The 6,770-nt window shown below is 37.8% G+C and overlaps 1 non-coding gene across 1 annotated transcript; it reads left to right on the top strand.

Moving 5' to 3' along the window:
* The first annotated feature begins 6,003 nt into the window (after nt 1–6,003).
* On the top strand, nt 6,004–6,109 carry LOC113196986 (U6 spliceosomal RNA). The gene has a single exon (XR_003302637.1). It is a non-coding gene; the product is annotated as a U6 spliceosomal RNA (small nuclear RNA).
* Nucleotides 6,110–6,770: the final 661 nt, after the last annotated feature.

The following is a 6,770-nucleotide window of genomic DNA, read 5'->3' on the forward strand; positions in this document are numbered from 1 at the left end:
ATATGTTTATTCAGTTCACGTAGAATGGAGCTTAGAAATAGATTGGGGAAGGTGTTGAAAGTAAAGCTCAGCAGATTGCTATTTGTAATCCAGTAAATAAGGAGCTAGTGAAGATATTAGAAGATATTTTTTCCTCCTTCTTCTTTTAATTATAAGTAATTTGGCTAAGTTGTATTAGCATTTCTCAACTAGTATTTGGTACTTGATAATTTTTCATTGAGTGGGATAGGGGGTAGGGGTAGGAAGGCTGTCCTGTGCATTGTGACATGTTTAGCAAAATCCCTGACCTACACACATTAGATTCCAGTAGCACCTGATTAAAGGCTGAGTAGAATATTCTTCAGATCAGATACAAAGAAACCAAAAAAAAAAAAAAAGGGTAGATGGAGGAGATATTAATTCAAACACAATTTGCTCTTAGGATAGTGACTCTTATTATTGTTGTACTAAAATTGCATGCAGTATTTTAGAGCCCAACATAGAAGTGCTGTGTGGTATTGAGTTAAAAATCAAAGGAACAATTCATGTGGTATTACTGTTTGTCTTCTCTGGAAAAATACAAAACTTGACATCACTTGGAGAAAACTATAGTCAGGGTTGTTAGGAAAAGGTTATGGGCAGTTTCCTGAATATATTTATCCTTTATATAACTGGAAAGTCCAAAAGTAAACATGCACCTTTTAATGAAAACTGTCATCTTGTTTTTATAAAGGTTTTGGTTTATGGTATATTCATTTTCCTAAGTTGATGCTCTAATTTTCCCCTGCTGTATTGTGTATCAAGGATTGTATTGTAAAAATCCACCCTTTGAAATGTGTAGCATTTCATTGCATCAGATCAGTTTTCAGACAGGCTTGAGGGAAGAGGACTAAGAAATATGTAACAGATGCAAACAATTTGGTTTTAGAAAAATATGCATATTTGTTTTTATTCCAATAGCATGAGTTAATAGTGTGTTCACTGTAACTTACTGATGTTGCAGCAGCATCCGGTGGCACATAACTGCTTTTTTGCCCAGTTAAATAAGGCAAAGATTAAGCAAGGTTTGGACTGCCTATGGTTTGTTGTCATGGCTTCATTTTTCTAATCCTCATTTTTTTTATTCCCTGCAAGAAATAAAGAATAGTCATACTGTCTGCCTATCTTTGAATATTGATGATTAGAGTTTGTGGACACTTCTAGAGGTCTATTTGTAGATGTTTATTTGGTATCCTTCATGCTGATGACAGTATGAAAAATTCCCTGACTGGAATCTGGTTCTTGATACACAATCCTTGCAGGTAAGGTCTCTTGGAACCACAGTGCCAGTCTGGCACTTTTATCACCTTTTACAAATATGCCTGATATCATTTAGTTTGTGTTTCATTTCTCATTAAAGTGGTTGATACATTTCTCATTAAAGTGGTTATGTGCCACCAGATGCTGCTGCAACATCAGTAAGTTACAGTGAACACACTATTAACTCATGCCATTGGAATAAACAACAAATGTGCATATTTTTCTAAAACCAAATTGATACAAAGTGAAGGGAATCCACTCATATTTTTCAAAGTTAGTTTCTAGTGTTGTAAAACATCCTGTGTAGTTTTGCACTTTAACATTTTACATGCCATCTTGAATTTGTCATCTGACACAGTGCAAAAGTCAGCAGAAAGTATTTTGCTTCCTCCTGCAATGTTTCAATCTTCCAGGATTGTTTCAGTTTAGGAGCAGCTTCCCTGATAAATGCTAGTTCCACTGGCCTCTGTCTTGGGTTTCCACTAGTATCTTCCCTAGCTTTCAATACATTCCAGTTTCTCAAATCAAAACTCCACCTCTGCTTAGGGCATCAAAAGGAGTAAGTGCAAACTAATATGTAAATAAAGGCTCTTGTCATTTGGAAAAAGGTGCCCATCATAGTGGAGGCTGAATGAGAAGATCTGACCTCCCTGGTGTTTCCTTTTTTTTTCTGTACATCGTACTCATTATTTTTCTCATATGCCCCTTCTCTCTCCCTTTTCTTTTTCTTTTTTCATTCACTTTTTACATGAGAAAATAGCCTTCAGTACCAAAAGCATTTGCTTAGTAGTAATCCTGGATTTTGTGTGTACTTCTGGTTCTTTTTCTTTTTCTTAAATGCTTTTTAAAGGAAGTTTAGTTTTCAGGATGCCAGGAGGGCAACAGTAATGCTCTCTCAAATAGCCTTAAAACAACACATCTGGGAGTGCAAGTTTCTGCTACAAGAGAACTTGTAGCTTTGAGAAGGTTGTACCAGCTAGGGAATCAATGAATGAATGCACTTATACTTACTTGAGTGAGTGTGACCCCATCCCCTGGGAAGTAGTCAACTGTTGTACAACCAGCTGTTGCGCCAGCCTGCCGGGTCTCAGATCTACTGCTCACTAATATTGTGCCCTTGGGTAATCTGCTAGCATCCTGGGTCTCTATGCACAAGGATAACAATGGTAAGCACATTCATCAAATTATTGAGAAGGTTAAATGATTTTATACATGTAAAGTGATGCTCCATAGTCCACAATCACCAAATGTTGGTTACAGGAATATCACTATTCTTATCCTCAAAGTCTTTGCAAAAGAGATGGAACAACACATATGAAAGAATTACAAAAAAAAGTGTTGTGCAATTGAAGAAATAAGAACTTTTTCAGTGTGTGAGCAGTCAGGCAATGTAAATAGAGGAGGGAAATAATGTTAGGGCTTATAGGTTGTTAAATCAACATATATTAAGCATTTATTACTCCTATTACTCACCCAATTTTGTGTTTACTGTATGACATTCATTCTCCTGATCATGTTTTGCTAATCCTAACGGGAGTTACAATTATGGGTAGGTACATGGGGCATGGCAGGGGAGAGGGGTAGGCTGAATCAGCTTTCAACATAATGTACCATTTAATTCTTTCAATGATCCTAGAAGTAGGTGTTAAACTTTCCATTTTACATAGGAAGAAATTGAGGTTCCAGAGTGGGTAGTTTGTCTAAGGTCAAAGCACTAACAAATGGAAGCTGAGAAGGGAGCACAGGTTTGAATGGCAGAGCAGGCAAAAGGAATGTGTAGGGTATTAAAGAGCAGAGATGGAGACTGAGAGGAGTGGAGGGCAGGGAATAAATGAAGCTGATATGCTAATGGGAGCAGAGCCAGCGATTGGGAGTCAGTGATAAACTGGGATTGCTATGAGGTTAGGAGATTCTGCTTAGTAAGGATGTCACAAGCCAAGTTAAGGTGTTGGGACCTGATCTGGTAACAATGGGAAGCTGGTACTAACCCCTGAACCTGGGAGTGCATAATGTGAGGAAATATACTCTTACCAAATTTAGTCTGCCTGGAGGATAGTGGGGTAGTGGCAGACTGGAAGGGTAAGTTTCAGCTTGAAGGAAGACAGCCAGGTAAAAGGAAGTAGGAGAGGTGCAGATGTAGGGTGGGGTGACAAAAAGACCAGAGAGAGGAAGCCATAAAATATGTAGGACTCCTTAAAGAAAATATGGAGGTCTCGGTGACAGCTTGAATGAGGACAATAAATGAGAGGGGAGATTGAACATGATCTGAGAGTTCTTTGCTCTTCCAGTCCTGAAAATAATAATGTCTCTGATAGAGAAGGGAAAATTTGGGAGACAAGTGGAAAAAGATGCATTTTGTTTAACATATACTGAGCTTGGGGCAAAAAGTAGAAATTCTGTAAACATTTGGACAAACAGACATTGGAGTATTTGTGAAAGATCAAGGCTGCAGAAAAAGTTTTGAGAATCAACCACGCAGAGAAAAAGGATACATCTCCACAGTGATGGTAATGTTCATGCTCGGGGCCCAAAATAACAGAAAGTGGGCACAAAGACAATAGGAATGATTGGTTTAGATGGTTACAAGAAAATTGGAAACATAAGTATTTCAAGAAACAGTGGTCTTCTGACCCAGGCATGGTGACACATGCCTGTAATCCCAGTGACTAAGTTGGCTGAGGTAAAAGGATTACAAGTTTGAGGTCAGTTTTAGTAATTTAGCAAAACCCTGTCTCAAAATAAAAAATAAAAAGATCTGGGGATGTGGCTCAGTAGTGGAACACCCATGGTTTCAATCCCTAGTATGACAACAGAAAAAAAATTGAGAGAGAGAGGTAGAAGAAATGACGGTCCTCTTAGGTTAGGTCAGGAGGCTATTACTTGGGCGCTTTGTGGAAGTAGACTTAAAGATCAGTAGACCATGAGGGTGGAGGTCAGTATGAAGTAGGTGGAGGAGGGATGAAGGTGATGGAGATTCTATCTGTGAGTCAACCAAAGAAGGGTCATCTTTGTTTCTTTTTAGAATTAAATGAAGTGGGCATGTTTGAAAGCAATGAATTATCTGTGGAGGGGCAGAATTTCACAAATCTAAGGTTATAAAGCAAATAGGCCTTACACTGAACTAATTGGTATAACAGATATCTTTTCCAAAAAATTTTACTATTTCTGGGCTTCTTTTGGATGGTTGTGAAATTGTGTTAGTTTTTTTGTTTGTTTTAAAGGCAATAGTGAATGCAATGAGGCATGAAAGCAGAAAATTAGCAAGACAGAGTACTACAATCACAACTGAATACTAGGATGAGTTAATAAAGCATTCTTTTTTTTAAAGAGAGAGAGAATTTTAATATTTATTTTTTAGTTTTCAGTGGACACAACATCTTTTATTTTTATTTATTTATTTATTTATTTATTTATTTATTTTTATGTGGTGCTGAGTATCGAACCCAGCGCCCGGAGCATGCCAGGCGAGCGCGTTACCACTTGAGCCACATCCTCAGCCCAATAAGTCATTCTTATAGGCAAGAATTCAATGACTAAGGTATTGGGAGAAGATATTTTAGATTATAATGTGTAAGAATCAATGAGATATGGCAGTGCTGCCTACAGTTCCAGATACTCCAGAGAATGAAGCAGAAGGATTGCTTGAACCCAGAAGTTGAAGACTACCCTGGGTAACATAATGAGACCATCTCAACAAAACAAATCACCTGGGCCAGGATCAACATTTAGAAGTAAGAATTTATTAAATATTAATAAAGGAAACTTGTGCTTTCAAACTTAGGCTCATTTCTGAAAACAGGACCAATTACCCAATCCTTCTGTAACAGATTATGAGGTGAATCCTAGGTTTTAGGGAAATAGCATCTTGATGTTTCAGTAGGATTTAATCTCTATGTCCTCTTTCCCTCCATCTATGATACTGGCTGCTAATAAAATTTGATTGACATCACAAGTCTAGCTTGCCAAGGTAATCTAGTATTTTAAAACTTGGTAACATTAGCAAAAACATTTTACATATTGTAGTATAATCTTTTCTCTATTCCCATATAATGGGATGAATTATACCCCCAATCCATATGTTGAGTGTATCAGAAAATGATCATATTAGGAGACAGAATCTTTAAAGAGGCAATTAAAATAAAATAAGGTAATATTGGTAGGCCTAATCCAGTATGACTGATGTCCTCATAAGAACAGAATAGGGCACTGACAGACATAAAGGGAAGATGGTGTGAAGATATAAGATGATGACAATTCTCAAGCAGGGAGAAAGGCCAACCCTGATGACACCTTGACCTTGGATGTCTAGGCTCCAGAACTGTGAGGAAATCAATTTCTGGGGCTCAAGCTCCCCAGTCTTCATTATGGCAGCCCCAGCAAACTGATGCACCACATTTTGTTAATAATCTGATTCTACCCCAGAAAGCATCCCATTAATATAGCTTTCACACCCGTTATGAAAGTACTTTCTAAATAAGTACTTTCTCCCCACATATATTTAACATATTATGATTCCTTGTTTCATGAATACTTCAAATGTAATTGCTAGCTGGTATAACTGTACCTTTCTAACATGATTTGAGAGATTAATATCAACAAAGTTATGAAAGGTTTCTAAAGTCCTCAAATAATGTTTTATACTTGCTTATATAATATGCAGGAAGAATATAAGATAGAATGTAGATAAATAAAACAAAGGCTGTTAGGTTATAAGAATTCAGAGAGGTGCTTGCTTGGCAGCACATATACTAAAATTGGAATGATACAGAGAAGATTAGCATGACCCCTGTGTAAGGATGACACACAAATTTGTGAAGCATTCCATATTTTAATGTGTGTGGAGAAGTTCTGTATGTGAGGAGGAAAAGAGAAAATAAAAGTGGATCTAAAAGTGAAAAAAAAAAGAATTCAGAGAGTAGGAGATGTCATTCTATTCAGTCAACAAACATTTTCTGTTCACATGCTATGCCCTAGGTCCTATTTCAGGAGTTGGGGAAATGGCAGCAAGCTCTGCCTGCAGAGGTCTTAGCTTTCAGGATAAAGAAGACAATAGCTATTTTTTTCTATTCCAGTCAACTTGCATTACCAAGCACCATGCGTTTAATCTGATTTCCTGTGGAGTCTTTTGGATTTAAACCAAAAATTAGACCAAGTTTTGAGTTAGAACCCAGAAAACTGTGAGTTGAATCTGGTATCCCAGATTCAACTGTCTTTGAATCTGGGAGACCAAGGCAGAACTGGATAAGGGCTGCGCCTGCCTTCTCAACACCTGGCACCTCTCAACATGGTAGCACCAGAGCATGTTTCAGTGAGAGCTTTGTTTCATAAGTCCTGGCTGGCTCAGCTGCTCATTGTGGAGGAAGGAGCACTATAGTCTCAGGTGTGCTGGCTCACAGAGAAAAGTGGAGTTGGGGAAAGGAAATGGTGAGGAGAGTCACTTTCTGTCTTCAAGTATCCCAGTCAGTGGATGGGTGAGCATGTTTGGAGGCAGT

This window comes from Urocitellus parryii, chromosome 9 (assembly GCF_045843805.1).
Source record: "Urocitellus parryii isolate mUroPar1 chromosome 9, mUroPar1.hap1, whole genome shotgun sequence".
Taxonomy (NCBI): Eukaryota; Metazoa; Chordata; class Mammalia; order Rodentia; family Sciuridae; genus Urocitellus; species Urocitellus parryii.